The 17,938-nt window shown below is 48.0% G+C and overlaps 1 pseudogene; it reads right to left on the reverse strand.

Moving 5' to 3' along the window:
• The window catches only part of LOC105721211 (recQ-mediated genome instability protein 2-like), a 28,154-nt pseudogene that overhangs the window by 616 nt on the left and 9,600 nt on the right, over positions 1-17,938 (reverse strand).

A 17,938-nucleotide genomic window follows, 5' to 3' on the forward strand; every position in this document is an offset into this window, starting at 1 on the left:
GGGCAGAAAACCTCAGCTTTCCTCTAATCCCATTCCTTGCTCAATGCTACAGAGTATGTGACTGGTCTCTGTGCACAGGACACATCCTCTTTCTGCAGACACCCTCTGACAGTTACCAAGCAAATCCAATTTTCCCTCCACGTTGCCAAAAAGGGCTGGGCAGGCAGCCCTTGCCCCACTGTTCCAACTGCTAGGACCTATCCCTGCCACCTCAGCACATACAAACAAATCCACACAAGGGCAGGCTGCCACCCGGATGATCTAATGACATATTAACTGTGACTCGCTTCCCATTCCATTGGGAAAGTGACTCTCCTTCAAAGCAAAACTTGGTCGGTCTCAACCACACAAAACCCAATTGTGTAAAAGAAAACTCCAAACACTGCAGGAAGGACAGGCCTGCTGCCAGCCCTGCTGCCTGCCCCTATGAGGCTGCTTTCATTGCACTGCACGTGGGGCCTGGGGCTCTGACGGAAGGAAGCCAGGCAAGCTGACCCCTGATCCTGCTGTTCAACCTCAGGCAGGATGTGCTCAGGTTCTCAGAGCTCCTCCCCACATTCCACTTGGGTCCCTCGATGAGAGGCTAGTTCTGAAAATGCACTTGCTGTCCCCTCTGAATGGGTCTAAAGTGCTGGTAGGGTTGGAACCCACAAAAGTAGAACAACTGAAGGCACAGGAAGAGAAGAACAAGTCCAAGGACAATCTGACCAGGAGATTGGGACAGGAGCTCTAGTAGGAAGGCACACACAGCCAGCCAGATGAGCTCAAAGGCATGTGATGAGACAAAATGGCCCTGTGGGCTCTACCCACACCCTCTCCCAGCTCTCCACTCTGTCCCTCCCTCTCCTTCCCGTATCCCCACCCCCCAGTTGCTATGACCACTCCAGTGGTTCCCAGCTCATGTTCTGCCAGCTTCCTCCACTTCAAAACCATCCCCACCCCACTGCTGCAGTCAACACTCTCAAATCCACCTCCTGCCTCCAGAACTCAGTTGATCGCAGCATGATCTAGGTAAGCATGGTTTCTCTGCTTCTCCTGCAAACAAAGAGCAGCTTAAGGACAGGAAGAGCTTCTCATTCAACTCAGCATCTTCAGCACCTTAAGTTTATGGAAACAAACTCCCAGATGTTCCAGAGGAAGAGGCAGTGGAGGAATAGTACTAGAGCAGCACTGCAGTGAGCAGAGTTCAAGGCGACACTGAAGCAGGCAGGTCCTTCCAGACAGCCACTGAGGCTCATCAGGATAGACCCCTCCTTCCTTCTACCACTGTCCCAGGCTCCCCAAATGCATGGGGCTCTATCCCCTCCAAGCCTTTGCACAGGCTGTTCCATGGAGCTGCACAATCTCCCACCACTGCACCTAGACAGAGGGTGCACAACTGTCCTAGTTTTAACACTGAAAGCCCCACGTCCCAGGACCCTCTCGGTCCCAGGCAACCCAGGAGGCTTGGTCCTTACAGGTAACTCCAGTGCATCCTTCAGGGCTGCCTCTTCCAGGAAGCCTTCCCTGAGCCCTCAAGCCTGGATCAGCTGTCCCTCATCTGCACCACCTGGCTCTTGCCTGCAATGTTACTTTGTGTTTTAGTGGCCTGCTTACCTCCCTGCCTCCCTGCCTGAAGGCAGTGACAATTTTTTCAAGCTGGACTTGGTATTAATTAACAAGAAGAAATGGCATGGCCCCTGCCAGCTGGCATTCAGGCCAGTGGGTATGTCAGACAAGTTCACCAATTTCCATTGGTTCAAACAATGAAGTATTTACTAGATGCCAGGCTTATGCCAGGGCTGAGACCAGACAGGAGACTGCCCCAGCCTGCCTGCAAGGGGCTTTGCCTGCAAGCCAACACACCAAGCAGCATGGGTTATGTGCTGGGCAAAGGCTAAAGGAAAGGGTTGGCAAACGTTTTCTGTAAAGGGCCAGACAGTAAATATTTTGAGCTTTTCCCACCATAGGGTCTTTGTCCCAGATGCTCAACTCTAGCTGTAGCAGGACAGTGGCTGAGGCATTCTGAAAATTACCAAGGCATTCCAATAAAACTTTACTTATGGTGGGGTGTGGCGGCTCACAACTGTAATCACAGCACTTTGGGAGGCCGAGGCAGACAGATCACCTGAGGCAGGAGTTTAAGACCAGCCAGATCAACATGGAAAAACCCCATCTCTACTAAACATACAAAAAATCAGCCAGACGTGGTGGTGCATGCCTGTAATCCCAGTTACTTGGGAGGCTGAGGCAGGAGAATTGCTTGAACCCAGGAGGCAGAGGTTGTGGTAAGCAAGATTGTGCCATTGCATTCCAGCCTGGGCAACAAGAGTGAAACTCCGTCTCAAAAAAAAAAAAAAAACTTATGGACACAGATGCTTGAATTTCATATACTTTTCACAAGTCATGATTTTTCTTTGAATCATTTAAAAATGTAAAAACCTGCCAGGCACAGTGGCTCATGCCTAGAATCCCAGCACTTTGGGAGGCAAAGGTGGGCGGATTACTTGAGGCCAGAAGCTCAAGACCAACCAGTCTGGCCAACATGATGAAACCCCATCTCCACTAGAACTACAAAAATTAGCCAGGTATGGTGGTGCACACCTGTAATCCCAGCTACTCAGGAGGCTGAGGCACAAGAATCGCTTGAACCTGGAAGGTGGAGGTTGCAGTGAGCTGTGATTGTGCCACTGAACTCCAGCCTGAGACACAGAGCGAGACTCTGTCTCAGAAATAAAAATAATAGGAATAAACAAAAGTTTAAAAAGCATTTTTAGTTCACTGGACATGTGAAAGGAGGAGGCCTGTGGTTTGCTGACCCTGTACTAGACCAGCGCTGGGACTGAGGGCAGGCAGACAGAGGGAAGGCTGAAGGGCAAGGCGGTGGGGGGAGGGGACAGGAGCATGTTCTGCACCCTCACTATGAGCCAGGCGCAGTGTTAAGGCAGTTGTTTACTTACTGAATCTACACAACAGGCAGGAATGATTAGCTCCTTTTTACAAAAGAGTACAAATCCAGAAAAGTTAACAAAAGTTCTCCAGGCAGCTCAGCTGGGAAGGGGTGAAGCCAGGAATTCACCTAAGCCTGTCTGAGTCCAAAGCAGTTCAGGCCAGACCACTGACATATCTGCCTCTAGTTAAGACTCCAAGACTGAGCAGGAGGGGCCCTTAGGAATGAAGTTATATTGGCCTGATCTCCCAGGGGAGGGAGCCGAGGGGAGGGAAGGCTCACATCCTCAGACCTCCTCAGCTTAGATCTCAACATTCTCCAGAAGCCTCCGAGGGCCACTCAGCACCTTGTACATCCTCATGGTTCCCCAGGGATCAGCGATCCTCTGGGACACATGCTCACTGCCTATCTCCTAGCAGGCCTTATCTGGGTCTCTGCTGCAGCCCAGAGCTGCACGTGGGGGGCTGATGTATAACATCTGCTCCATTGACATCTCAGTGAACAAGTGAGATGGATGTCCACTGCCTGTCACTCAAGACAATTGGTTCTTGGATCACTTATGTGTCAGGCACTGGACCAGATGCTGAGGATACAGTTGTCAGGACCACACAGCTCTGGTCTGGCCCAGTGGTTCTCAAAGTATGACCCCCAAACACCACACGTGGTGGTGCAGGCCTATAGTCCCAGCTACCCAAGGAGGCTGAGCAGAAGGACTGCTTGAGCTCAAGCCCAGCCTGGGCAACACAGTGAATCCCCTATCTCAAATAAATAAAACATTTTAAAAAGTCAAAAGTATACCAGCAGCATCAGCATCACCTGGGAGCTGGTTAGAAATGCAAATTTCCAGCCCCACCTGGACCTCGTGACTCAGGAACCCTGAGGGTGGAGCCCCAGCCATCCCCGCTTTAGCAAGCCCTCCAGGAAAGACAGATACACGCTCAAGTTTGAGCATCAGTGGCTTAAGAGAGGAAGCAGGCAGGGCGCGGTGGCTCGTGCCTGTAATCCCAGCACTTTGGGAGGCCGAGGCGGGCAGATCACTTGAGGCCAGGAGTTCGAGACTAGCCTGGCAAACATGGCAAAACCCAGTCTCTTCTAAAAAAAAAAAAAAATACAAAAATTAGCCAGGTGTGGTGGCACATGCCTCTAATCCCAGTTACTCGGGAGGTTGAGGAACGAGAATCACTTAAATCCGGGAGGTGGAGGCTGCAGTGAGCCGAAGTCGTGCCACTGCACCCCAGCCTGAGAGACAGAGTGAGACCTCCGTCTCAAAAAAAAAAAAAAAAAAAAAAAAGAGGAGGCAAACGTGTGTGAGCTCCAGCCCAGGGCAGTTCAATGAAGGAGCAGCACAGGAGGGCCTCCAGTTCCTAGGGGTTAGGGAGGACTTCCCTGAGAAAGGTACATTTGAGTTGACATGTTAAAGATGAGCAGAAGTTCCCAGGACAGTATTTCCCAAAACTTGATGGCGAACAAGGAAATCAATTGGGGGAGGGGGCTTGTGACAAATGCAGGTGCCAGGGTTCCTCCCAGAAGATTCCCATTAGGAGGTGGAAGAGTCCCGGAAATCTGTATTTGTTAAAGGGACTGCAGGTGATGCTTATCATCAGATCAACCTGACCGAGGAGGGACCGAAGCAAGGGTACCCAGGGGTGATCCCCAGGGGCAGAGGCCCGGAGGTAGGGCAGTACCGCGGCGCCCCGCCCCTTTCGAGCGTCAAGACCGGGTTCAAAGAATCTGGGCTCTGGCAACTTCTCGGGGAACAGCAGGGAAGAGGGCACCCGGTGAGGCCCGGGCATTACCTGGGAGGAGGCAGGGCCGCCCGCGCCGCACCCGCTCCAGGCCACGGACCGAGAAGGCCCCGCTCGGGTCCCGCAGCCGCGCCTCGCTGCGGCCAGCCATCACCACTGTGCCCTGCATCCACACGGCCGCTAGCTCCAGCAGCCCGCAGCCCTCCGTCGCCCGCGACAGCCGCTACGCACCCGGCCGCAGCTGCTCCGCCAGCACTTTGAGTAGCGACGACCTCTGCAGCCGCACCACCGTGGGCTCACCTTAAAACCACTCCGCAGCCGCTGCCGCTTTCTCACCAACTTTGAGACGCAGCGGGGCCCGGCCCACAGCCACCAATCAGCAGCGCGCTGGCAGAGCCGGCCAATGGTCGACATCAGAAGGCGGGACCGCCTGGCGGAGCGGCCCTCTCTATCACCCAGGAGTGCCCATGCGTAGAAAAAAGTGGGGGGCGGGGGGTGGGACCCGCCGGCAAGTCGTAGATAATACTAAAGAAACGCCCGCAAGTTACGAATGAATGGAAGAAATGGATTAAATGAGAATAAATAAGGGAAGACAGACAGGTAAAGAACTTCCTTTTCCCGGTCGGGCGCGGTGGCTCACGCCTGTAATCCCAGCACTTTGGGAGGCCGAGGCGGGTGGATCACCTGAAGTCAGGAGTTCAAGACCAGCCTGACCAACATGGTGAAACCCTGTCTCTAAAAAAAAAAGTTAAAAAAAAAAAAAGAACTTCCTCTTTCAGAGCATCTCAAAGTTTCGCATGCATGCAGATCACCTGCAGAGTGTGATTATTCATCTTTACATTGCCTTGTTTTGAGTTTAGTAAATACTGAAACGAATGAAGAGCCCGTGTTAATTGGGAGTGATCAAGAATCCAGTCAGGAGATAAGGCTGGGGAGAGAGATGGGAACAGCTGGAAGACTTGCCCTTTCGTTTATTATTATTTTCATTTATATTTTAATAGCATCAAATAATTTTAAGGTTAACAAAATATATTGCTATTTTTCACAAAAGAAATGCACATTTATTGTAAAAAAAAAAATAGAAAAGGAAAAAATGTAGAATAAGAAAATAATTGTAAAAACTGCTTATAGATATCCACTGTTAATTATAGGGTGTATTAGCCTCCAGGTTTTAAAGTGTAAGTGTGTGTGTGTGTGTGTGTGTGTTTTTGAGACAGGTTCTCATTCTGTTGCCCAGGATGGAGTGCAGTGGCACAATAACGGCTCACTACAGCGCCCACCTCCCGGGCTTAGGTGATTTTCCCACATCAGCCTCCCGAGTATCTGGGACTACAGGTGTGCACCACCACGCCCAGCTAATTTTTGTATTTTTGTAGAGACAAGGTTTTGCCATGTTGCCCAAGATGGTCTTGAACTCCTGGGATCGAGCAATCCTCCCTCCTTGGCCTCCCAAAGTGCTGGGATTACAGGTGTGAGCCACCACACCTGGCCTATTACTGATATACAAAGATTGTTTTGTATATTGTTTTCACTTAATGAGCATCTTTCCATATCAGCAAATTTCCATCTGCTTCCTCTTGAATGACTGCATAATACTCGATTTGTCTCATCACATATTAAACCAATATTCTATAGTTGGACATTAAGGCTATTTCCAATTTTTCACTTTATAAATATAGCCACTGTGGACCTACTTAAAAGTGAAATCTTTGTGCACATCTTTCAAGTAAAATTCCCAGAAATTTCTCCCTAAAAATTGGGTGTCGCCAGCCAGCAAAGTCCACAAATCCTAAATCAGGCAATCAAAAAAGTCAAGGTCAGTTCTTAAGAGAGACTTTGGGGGCAGGTGCGATGGCTTACGCCTGTAATCCTAGCACTTTGGGAGGCCAAGGTGGGCGGATGACCTGAGGTTGTGAGTTCGAGAACAGCCTGACAAACATAGAGAAAACCCGTCTCTACTAAAATAAATAAATAAATAAAAATTTTTAAAAAATTAAATAAAGAGAGAGAGAGACTTTGAATTCCCAGGGCCTCCTGCAGTACCAGGCATTCAGAGAGTGTTCAGCAAGAACTTGATTTTTGTTGTTGTTGTTGAGACACAGTCTCACTCTGTTGCCCAGGATGGAGTGACACAATCTCAGCTCACTGCACCCTCTGCCTCCCGGGTTCAAGTGATTCTCCTGCCTCAGCCTCCTGAGTAGCTGGGACTACAGGTGCACACCACCATGCCCAGCTAATTTTTGTATTTTTTAGTAGAGACGGGTTTCACCATATTGACCAGGCTGGCCTCGAAATCCTGACCTCATGATCTACCCACCTTGGCCTCCCAAAGTGCTGAGATTACAGGTGTGAGCCACCATACCCAGCCAAGAATTTGATTTTTATAAAATTAAGCCAGGTCTTGTTGTAAAAACTTTGTAGAAAGTATCCCATGTACCCCACAGACCCTGACAAAACTCTGTTCTACACAGGTGAGGAAACTGAGGCTTAAGGAAGCTAGGTGGCTTGACCATAAACTCTCAGTAGCCTCTATGAGGCTTTGGCCTGTACACCTAATATGGTTTGGCTGTATCCCTACCCAAATCTCATCTTGAATTGTACTTCCCATAATCTCCACATATTGTGGGAAGGACCCCATGGGAGGTAACTGAATCATGGGTGCAGATACCCCCATGCTGTTCCTGTGATAGTGAGTGAGTTCTCATGAGAGTTGATGGTTTTGTAGGGGGCTTTTCCCCCTTTGCTCAGCACTTCTCCTTCCTGCTGCCATGTAAAGGACATGTTTGCTTCCCCTTCTGCCATGATTGTAAGTTTCCTGAGGCCTCCCCAGCCCTGAAGAACTGTGAGTCAATTAAACCTCTTTCCTTTATAAATTACCCAGTCTTGGGAAGTTCTTTATAACAGTGTGAGAACAGACTAATACAACACCTCAACCCTGATCTATAAAGTAACCAGGCTCCTGGGCTGAGAAGGAAGCAGGAACATCATCAAGTGGCTGCCCACCAGCAATACCTCTTCTATTCAGGGAGCCTTTCTTGAGCCCCACCACTGGAATTAACCTCTTCCTTCCAGACAAGTTTGCTAGTGCCCCTAATTCAGTTTCCCAACCTCAGTTCTACTGACATTTGGGGCTGCACAATCTTTGTCGTGGGGGCTGTCCTGTGCACTGTAGGATGCTGGGCAGTATCCCTGCTCTCCATCCACTAGACACCGCGCAACAACCAAAATAAGTTGCAACAACCAAAATATGTCTTCAGACACTGCCACTGCCCCCTCGGGTGCTAAATCACCTCTATGGAGAACCAGTGTCTTAAGCTACAATACTCACTGATAAATAGTTGAGTCTGTGTCTGTCTTACCAGTAAAGCCTGGGGTCTCAAACTAACTTGTCAGCAGCAGACAGACAGGTAACCCTGGTATAGCAGAGACAAACTGGCCTTCTGATGTCCCAGCAAAAGGGGTCCATTACACTCAGCCAATGGTTGTCATGTACTGTTGCGAGATCTGATTTTTCAAGACATTTTCTTTTTTTGTTTTTGTTTTATATGGAGTCTAACTCTGTCACCTAGGCTGCAGTGCAATGGTGTGATCTCAGCTCAATGCAACTTCTGCCTCCCAGGTTTAAATGATTCTCCTGCCTCAGGCTTCCAAGTAGCTGGAACTACAGGCACCTGCCACCATGCCCGAGGAACTTTTTGTATTTTTAGTAGAAATGGGGTTTCCACCCATGTTGGCCAGGCTGTTCTCAAACTCCTGACTTCAAGTGATCTGCCCTCCTCAGTCTCTCAGAGTGCTGGGATTACAGGTGTGAGCCACTAAGCCCGGCTCAAAACATTTCGATGTATAATCTCCATGTTTAAAAAAAAAATGCTGACAATGAATTCAATTCTAAAATAAAGGAACAAACAGAAACCATGTGCCCCTGAAAGTCATCCATGGAATGACTCTCACCCATGGGTTGCCAATCTATAAACTCTCTCTAGAATGTGAGCTCTGCTCCAGGCACCAAGGCAGCCTGCATGTTCACTAATTTGCAGCTCCTTAAATCTCCTACAAAATACCCAAGGAGCTATGGTGTTTCACCAGCTCCAGGAGTTGCAAAATCAGCATCTTAAATTACAGTCCTGAGCAGACAACTGGGGTCTGTTGACACATGTTGGGTAAGCCTCCCTTCCAGGGAGGATTATCCCCCATCCCCACACCACAATCCATCACCCTCATGCTCAGGCCTGAAGCAACCCCCTGTGCCAGCCTCCCCAAGCCCCAGCTTCCCAGTGAGATCAAAGAACCTTGGAAGGGGGTTTCCTGCCACCTGCGACAGTGAGGACAAAGATAATATGAGAGGAACTGTAGGCCTTGGCTTTACTCTTAACCTGCCCTTTCACCAGTTTCCAGGCCGATCAGGCCAAAATGCTTCTGGTTTCCAGAAACAAAGACCCCTACTGCCCTAAGAAAATGAGTTGTTCTGGGCCGGGCGCAGTGATTCACGCCTGTAATCCCAGCACTTTGGGGGGCCTAGGTGGGCGAATCATCTGAGGTCAGGAGTTCAAGACCAGCCTGGCCAACATGGTGAAACCCCGTCGCTATTAAAAATACAAAGATTAGCTGGGCATGGTGGCACATGCCTATAATTTCAACTACTCGGGAGGCTGAGGCAGGAGAATTGCTTGAACCCAGGAGGCGGAGGTTGCAGTGAGCCAAATCACACGATTGCACTCCAGCCTGAGCAACAAGAGGGAAACTTGGTCTCGAAAAAAGAAAAAAAAAAAAAAAAAGGCCAGGCGCAGTGGCTTACACCTGTAATCCCAGCACTTCGGGAGGCTGAAGCAGGTGGATCACAAGGTCAGGCATTCGAGACCAGCCTGGACAACATAGTGAAACCTCGTCTCTACTAAAAATATAAAAAATTAGCCAGGTGTGGTGGCAGGCACCTGTAATCCCAGGTACTCAGGAGGCTTAGGCAGGAGAATCGTTTGGAGGTTGCAGTGAGCCAAGATCGCACCACTGCACTCCAGCTCGGGCGACAGTGCGAGACTCCACCTCAAAAAAAAAAAAAAAAAAAAAATCCATAGAGTGACGTCTTTGTAATAGCAAAGTCTGTTATTAGCTGAGCCCTTACTATGTACTAAGCACCATGCCAGGCACTTCAGTGTGCAGAGACTCATGATAACTCTAAGAAGTACTTTTCTTAAGCCCAATTTAGAGATGAGGACATTGAGGATTGGACAGATGATGTGACCTGCCCCAGACCACACATCTAGGAGGAGGTAGAGCCAGGGACCAATCTGCACCCTGGGAACCCTTACAAAGTGTTCCTCTCAGGTGTCTCTCAGTAATCAGGATGGTGGTTCTGAATATAAGGTCTTACCCACTATCGTGGATTGGCACCAGGGAAGACTTCCCTGGGGAATTTTTTTAAATTTTTTTTTGAAATACAGGTTTTATGAAAACACACAGACACACAATTTTTTGTTTTTGTTTTTTGTGTTTGTGTTTTTGAGACAAAGTCTCACTCTGTTGCCCAGGCTGGAGTGCAGTGGCGTTATCTTGGCTCACTGCAACCTACGCCTCCCAGGTTCAAGCGATTCTCCTGCCTCAGTCTCTCGAGTAGCTGGAATTACAGGCATGTACCATCACACCCAGCTAATTTTTGTATTTTTAGTAGAGATGGGGTTTCACTCTGTTGGCCAGGCTGGTCTTGAACTCCTGACCTCGGCCTCCCAAAGTACTTGGATTACAAGCGTGAGCCACTGCGCCCAGCCTGAGACACACATTTTGAACTGTAGTTAATGAAATGCCTGCCAAAGTATGCAAAGGGGCAGTGGATGGAATTTCTACAACTTACTTTGAAATGCAACAAGAAATAAAATAAATAAGGTGGATGGATGGGTAGATAGAGGGAAGGACAAGTGGCTCGAGCTGAGAGAAGGTGACTAGAGTCACCTGTTCATTGTGGAATCCACATGGTGGGTGCATGGTGTTCACCGCACAGTTCTTTCAATAACACAATATCTGGGACAGCTGTAGGTTCCAGGGCCACAGCACAGCCTTCCTTCACTGGAATGTCTGGGGGTGGCACCCTAGAATGATTCTGGGGCCCAGCTCTCTCCCACTCAGTGACAAGCAAACTTCCTGTCCCCTCACTCACAGAATATCACCAGGTTACTGTGAAAGCTGATGCTTCTTGGCCTGCGGTGCCTTTTTTCTCCACTTCATACAGGCCCAGGGCTGGCCTCAGAGGAACGTGGGTAGAGCTGGGTGAAGTCACACCTCACTGCCTGATGACTGACACTCCCGGGCCCTGGGTACTGATGGTGATGTCTGCAATCCATAGTACACTGCCATGGTGTGAATAGAATGTTTGTGCCCTCTGCCGCCAAATTCATATGTTCCACTATATATGGTTAACTATAATTTATTGTATATTCTCAAAAAACTAGAAGAGGCCAGGTGTGGTGGCTCACACCTTAATCCCAGCACTTTAGAAGGCTGAGATGGGCAGGTGGCTGACCTCAGGAGTTTGAGATCAACCTAGGCAACATGGAGAAATCCTGTCTGTACAAAAAAATGTGTGTGTGTGTGTATGTGTGTATATATATATACACACATACACACACACACATATATATGTATGTGTATATATATATGAGATATATACACATACACACACACACACACACACACACAAATTAGATAGGTATGGTGGTGCGTGCCTATAGTACCAGCTACTTGGGAGGCTGAGATGGGAGGATCTCTTGAGCTCAGGAGGTGGAGGTTTCAGTGAGCCGAGATTGCACCACTGTACCCCAGCCTGGGTGACAAAGTGAGACCCCATCTCAAAAAAACAAAAACAAAAACAAAAAACTTTATGAGATGATTTTCAATGTTTATAATACAAAGAACTTATAAATGTTTGAAATGGATATGCTAGTTATCCTGATTTGATCATTACATGTTGTATGCACGTATTGAAATATCACTCTGTATCCCCTACATGTGTACAATTATTACATGTGAACTAAAAATAAAAGGCAAAAAATGTAAAAAGAAAATGAAACTTAATTCCCAAAGTGAAAGTGTTAGGAGGTGTGTCTTTTGGGAGGTGGTTAGGTCTCATGAGTAAGAGTGGCGCCTTCCCTCATGAAAGAGATTAGTGTCCTCATTAAAAGGGTCCCCAGAGAGCTCTTTTGCCCCTTCCACCTTGCAAGGACTCAGTGAGGCAGAATTTGAGTACTCACCAGACACTGAATCTCCCAGTGCCTCAATCTTAGACTTCCCAGCCCAGGAGATGGAGGCTGCAGTGAGCTGTGACTGCACCACTGCACTTCAGTGTAGGCAACAGAGCAAGACCCCATCTCAAAAAAAAATTATTAGCGATACATTTCTGTTGTTTGTAAGTTACCTAGTCTACAGTATTTTAACAGCCTAAACTGATATACATTTATGATATATCATGATAACAGACTGATATACATTTCCAGCTCTCTGGAGGAGTCTTTAAGCACAACCTCCATCTTGGATATAATAATAACCGTAACTGCTTCCACTACTTCTACAGGCCAAGTATGCTGCCAGCTGCTATGACTTAATCCAGCTCATTTCATCCACAAACCCCTGCCAGAGACCTGCTTCTGCCCTCCCTTTATAGGAGAAAAAGAAAACTGAGGCACAAAAAAGGACTAAGTCTACAATAATCAAACCTGTGTGGTTCTGACATAAAAGCAGACATGTATAGATACAGAGGGTAGAATGAGTGTCCAGAAATAAACCCATACGTCTATTTCCAATGGCCTGCCTCCCCTCCCTCCCTCCCTCCCTTCCTTCCCTCTCTCCCTCCCTCCCTCCTTCCTTCCTTCCCCCCTTTTTTTTTTTGACATGGAGTCTTGCTCTGTCACCCAGGTTGGAGCACAGTGGTATGATCTCAGCTCACTGCAACCTCCATCTCCCAGGTTCAGCCTCCTGAGTAGCTGGGACTACAGGCATGTACCACCACACCCAGATAATTTTTATATGTTTAGTAGAGACAGGGTTTCACCATGTTGGCCAGGCTGGTCTCAAACACCTGTCCCCAGGTGATCTGCCCGCCTTGGCCTCCCGAAGTGTGGGATTAAAGGCATGAGCCACTGTGCCTGGCCCCTAATAGCTTTTCAACAAGGGCCAATAAGATCACCCCATGGGAAAGGAATCATTTAATAAATAATGTCAGAACTATAAGAAAAAGAAGAAAGTTTGGGTCTGAGCACGGTGGCTCACGCTTGTAATCCCAGCACTTTGGAAGGCCAAGGTGGGTGGATCACAAGGTCAGGAGTTCAAGACCAGCCTGGCCAAGATGGTGAAACCCCATCTCTACTAAAAATACAAAAAGTTAGCCAGCTGTGGTGGCAGGTGCCTGCTACTTGGGAGGCTGAGGCAGAGAATTGCTTAAACCTGGGAGGTGGAGGTTGCAGAGAGCCAAAATCGTGCCACTGCACTCCAGCCTGGGTGACAGAGCAGGACTCTGTCTCAAAAAAAAGAAAAAAAGAAAAGAAAGTTTGACCCCTCTCTTACATATAGAATGGATCAAAAGCCAAAATGTAAGAGATAAAGCTGTAAAACTCTTAAAACAGAAGGGCAAATTTTCACAACCTTGGGTTTGGCAATGGATTTTTAGATATGACAGCAAAAGCACAAGCAATAAAAGAAGAAAACAAAATGGACTTTATAAAAAGTACAAACCCTTGTGCATCAAAGGACATTATCCAGAAAGTAAAAAGACAGTTTACAGAATGGGAAAAAATATTTGCAAGTCACATGTCTGATAAGGGTCTAGTATCTAGAATATATAAAGAACACTTGAAACTCACCACCAACAACAACAACAAAACAATTTAAAAATGAGCAAAGGGGCCGGGTGCGGTGGCTCACGCCTGTAATCCCAGCACTTTGGGAGGCCGAGGTGGGTGGATCACGAGGTCAAGAGATCGAGACCATCCTGGTCAACATGATGAAATCCCGTCTCTACTAAAAATACAAAAAATTAGCTGGGCATGGTGGCGTGTGCCTGTAATCCCAGCTACTCAGGAGGCTGAGGCAGGAGAATTGCCTGAACCCAGGAGGCGGAGGTTGCGGTGAGCCGAGATCGTGCCATTGCACTCCAGCCTGGGTAACAAGAGCGAAACTCCGTCTCAAAAAAAAAAAAAAAAAAAAAAAAAATGAGCAAAGGACTTAAACAGACATTTCTCCAAAGAAGGAATATGGTATGGTTTGGATTTTTGTTCCTTTCAAATCTCTCTTCCAATGTTGAAATGTGACATCATTCCAATATTAGAGGTTGGGCCTACTGGGAGGTGTTTGGGTTAGGGTGGGGGCATCTCTCATGAATGGATTGGTGCTGTCCTCGCAGCAGTGAGTTCTCACTCTATGAGTTCCTTTGAGGTCTAGTTGTTTAAAAGAGCCTGACACCTCCTCCCTCCCTCTCTCACCATGTGGCATGCCTGCTCCCTTCTGCCTTCCACAAAGAGTAAAAGTTTCCTGAGGCCTCACCAGAATCCGAACAGATATTGGTGTCATGCTTGTTCAGCCTGCAGAACTGTGAGCCAAATAAAGCTCTTTTATTTTTTATTTTATTTTTTCAAACACGATCTTACTCTGTCACCCAGGCTAGAGTGCAATGGCGTGATCATAGCTCTCTGTAGCTTCAATCTCCCAGGCTCAAGCAATCCTTCTACCTCAGCCTCCCAAGTAGCTGGGACTACACGTCACCTAACTTTTGGTAGCTAACTTTTTATTTTTATTTATAATAGACACAAGGTCTTGCTAAGTTGCTCAGGCTGGTCTCGAACTCCTGAGCTAAGTAATATTCCCACCTCAGCCTCCCAAAGTGCTGGGATTACAGGCATGAGTCACTGCACCCAGCCCTCTTTTCTTTTTTTTTTTGAGAGGGATTCTCGTTCTGTCACCCAGGCTGGAGTGCAGTGGCTCAGCTGCCTCAGCCTCCTCAGTAGCTGGGATTATAGGCACACACTACCACACCTGGCTAATTTTTGTATTTTTAGTAGAGACGAGGTTTCACCATGTTGGCCAGGCTACTCGAACTCCTGACCTCAACTGATCCACCCTCCTCAGCCTCCCAAAGTGCTGGGATTATAGGCATGAGCCACCAAGCCCGGTCCTCTTTACTTTATGAATTACCCAGCCTCAGGTATTCCTTTACAGCAATGAAAACGGACTAACACCATATACAAATGGCCAATGAGCAAATGCAAAGATGCTCAACATCATTAGTCACTAGGGAAATGCAAAAAATCACTAAGCTAAGTTAGAGCCTGGGTCTGTCTGACTCCACTGACCTGGGATCCTGGGTCTGCTCCCTTCCTCTCGCCACGCCTGTCCACACCTCCTAGGGGTCACTCTAGGGAGCTGAGGCAGCCAGACATCCCAGGGGTGGCATGGCCACAGTGGGGCTAAAGATGGTGAGATTCAGTCTTGGTGAAATCTAAAAACTCGATGGCCAATATCCCTACACGAACAGTGCTGGTCTGTTTGGGGTTGCTGCTGGATCCCAAAATAATGCCTGGGGTGTAGCTGTTCAGTACATATTTACTGACTGACTGAATGAGTGAATGAATGAATGACAAGGTTATGGCTTGAGAGGAGTAACAGGTCAGGTTCCCAGGGAAGCCCATGGATAAGTGAGCAGGAGGTTTATTGGGGAGTGGTCTTGGAGGCAGCACCTGTGTGGGAGCAAGGTCAGGAGGATCAGGCAGAGGAGCTGAGCTGCAATGCAGTCACAACAAAGGCCTCAGTCATCCCTGGGGAAGTTCTGGAACTGGACTAGCGCTGCGGAGCTGTCCTGCCTGGGGAAAGGCAGCCGGGCTTTTGTACTCCACATTCACCAGTCACTGGAGGTGTGCTGTCCCGTGGGGTGGGGAGTCTAGGGGACCATGCCCAGAGAGAGACTCAGCTGGGCACCAACCATCAGCCACCAGCTCTCCCAGCAGCTGGGGAGTGAGTGCCTCTGTATAGAAGGAGGACCCGGGCACACACCAGTGTCCACTACAGCAGGGGTTTGGTCCTCTCACTCCTTGTGCTCAGTTGAACTCAGCTGAATTTAGTTACCACAAACATTCATTCATTCATTCATTCATTCAACAAACATGTAGTAGGTACCTACTATATGCCAGATACCATGCCAGCCCTTGGGGCTATGGAGACGTACAAGGCAGATTCAGCCCCTGCCCAAAGGAAGCAACAGTCAAGTGGAGACAGACACAGAAACAGATGCTACAAGATCACATCGCTGCCTTGATCTCCCACTCACCACCCTGCGGTCCCCAGACATGCCAAGTACCCTCCTGCCTCAGGACCTTTGCTCGTACTGTGTCTTTGAAATAAATTGTATAACTGACACTGACATCCCATCTGAACCCATATTAAGCCACCATTGAAGTGCTCAGTCAGCCCATGTGGCTTGTGGCTTCTGCATTAGCGCAGCTCTGAGTAGGGAAAGGTAGGAGTTTTTTTCTGTTGGCCACAGGTCCCTGGACATGAATTGTCCACATTTTCCTCAACTTTTCAATAAACCAAGAAGGAGACCTGCTCCATCACTGGCAGGACCATGAACTGCCTGCAAAAACATCTGTTTGCAGCCCCCCACCATGTCCTTGTCATTAATTTCATTTAAAAAGTTACCTTATTTTGTTTTAAGACAGTCTCACTCTGTTGCCCAAGCTGGAATGCAGTGGCATGATCATAGCTCACTGTAGTCTCAACCTCCTGGGCTCAGGTAATCCTCCTGTCTCAGCCTCCTGAGTAGCAGGGACCACAGGTACACACTACCACACCTGGCTAATTTTTGAATAATTTGTAAACACGGGGTCATCACTATGCTGCCCAGGCTGGTCTCTAACTCTGGGTCTCAAGTGATCCTCCCTCCTTGTTCTCCCAAAGCACTGGGATTACAGGTTTGAGTTACTGCACCTGGCCAAAGTTAGCTTTAATTCAGCACTTACTGTGTGCCTGGCACTGCTTTAAGTCTTTGCATACATTACTTCATTTAAGCCTCTTGATCACCTGTACAATAGACGTAATGATTGTACCCACTTTACAGATGAAGAAACTGAGGTTCAGAGAGGTCAAAGAATGTGCTCTAAATCACACAGTTTGTGCAAGGAAGAACCTGATGTGTAACTCTGGCAGGCTGGCTCCAGAGCTTGTGTTCCTAATGTGTTAGGAATGTGTTCTCACTCTTTCATTCAGTCATTCAACAAACACTGGCCACTGGATTCAAGGTGGAGGTACATGGGGCTGGCAAATCAGGAGCTCTGAGACCAACTGTTTCTCTGCCACTGCCTGGCTCAGTGGCCTTGGGCAAGACTCTGTCCCTTTGTGAGCCTCACTTTCCCCTTCTGTGGAATAAAGGTACTGGAGCATCCTAATTCATGTTTTTTCTACAGAGAGGACCTCTGTCTACTGCCAGACTTGATAATGAATATCCCAAGAGTCCAATCTCTGGCCCCAGAAAGGGGGTTCAAGGAAATCCTCACACCCCACATCCTGCAACAGCACTGGCCAACAGTCCCCCTGCTGCAGGTGAAAACATGGTCAATGATATGGATGAAACAAAATCCAACCCAAAAGCAAAAGGCAACATTTATTGAGCACTTACTCTGTGCCTTATGCGTCTCATTTTATCCTCACAATAACCCAATGGAGTTGGTGCTGTTCTTACACCCATTTTACAGAAGTGGGAGATGGAGATCCACAGAGGTTTAACTTACCCAGGTGAAACAGTGCAGAATGACATCTGCTCACATACAACCCAGCATTCCCACTCCTGGGTGTCTAACCTAGGGAAATAAAAACTTAGATTCAAGGCTGGGTATGGCATCTCACACCTGTAGTCCTAACACTTTGGGAGGTCTAGGTGGGAGGATCACTTAACCTCTGAGGTCAAGGCTGCAGTGAGCTATGATCACACTACTGTGCTCCAGCCTGGGAAACACAGCAAGCTCCGTGTCAAAAAGAAAAGAAGGCTTATATTCACTCAAAAACCTATACATAGATGTTTAGAGCAGTCTATTCATCATCACCCCAAACTGGAGACAACCCAATTTAACAGAGGAATTTAATAAGCTATGGTACATCCACACCATAAACTACTACTCAGCAACGAAAAGGCATGGACTACTGATACAACCAGCAACTTGGATGAATCTCAAATACTTTGTGCTGGGCAAAAAAAGCCAGACCCAAAAATTCACATCTACAGGAATCCACTCATCTG

The sequence above is a fragment of the Aotus nancymaae genome, unplaced genomic scaffold (assembly GCF_030222135.1).
Source record: "Aotus nancymaae isolate 86718 unplaced genomic scaffold, 86718_ANA_hifiasm-v0.15.2.pri h1tg000016l, whole genome shotgun sequence".
NCBI classification, from domain to species: domain Eukaryota; kingdom Metazoa; phylum Chordata; class Mammalia; order Primates; family Aotidae; genus Aotus; species Aotus nancymaae.